We start from the raw sequence: 543 nt of genomic DNA on the forward strand, positions 1-543 counted from the left end.
ATCGTTGTCTCATGTCACTGTGTACTGTAACAGTTATATATGGTGTAATGACAATAAAAGCTTCTTGACACTTTAGTTATTATTATTATTATTATTATTATTATTATTATTATTATTATTATTATTATTATATTGTATTATATTATATTAGATTAGATTAGATTAGATTATACCACAGCCTGATTGTGATTCTCACACACTCCTCTCCTCTGTATGCTTGTGTGTGTGTGTGTGTGTGTGTGTGTGTGTGTGTGTGTGTGTGTGTGTGTGAGTGCACTACTGTCATGTCACTGACGTGTTTTAGTAATATAATAAAGGAAAGTCTGAAACTCGTTCACTCATGTCACTCATCTCATATAGAATGTAGACAGTTTTACTGACCCAGAAAAGTTCCACAGCTGCAGCAGGAAGTGAGAAGTGACGAATGTTCATGAAGGAAATGATTTCTGATCTGAATCGATTACATTCTGCATTCTCTGCATTTAATGTTTGTATTATTAGAGAGAGAAAATGTGTGTGTGTGTGTGTGTGTGTGTGTGTGTG

This window comes from Tachysurus fulvidraco, chromosome 5 (genome assembly GCF_022655615.1).
Source record: "Tachysurus fulvidraco isolate hzauxx_2018 chromosome 5, HZAU_PFXX_2.0, whole genome shotgun sequence".
NCBI classification, from domain to species: domain Eukaryota; kingdom Metazoa; phylum Chordata; class Actinopteri; order Siluriformes; family Bagridae; genus Tachysurus; species Tachysurus fulvidraco.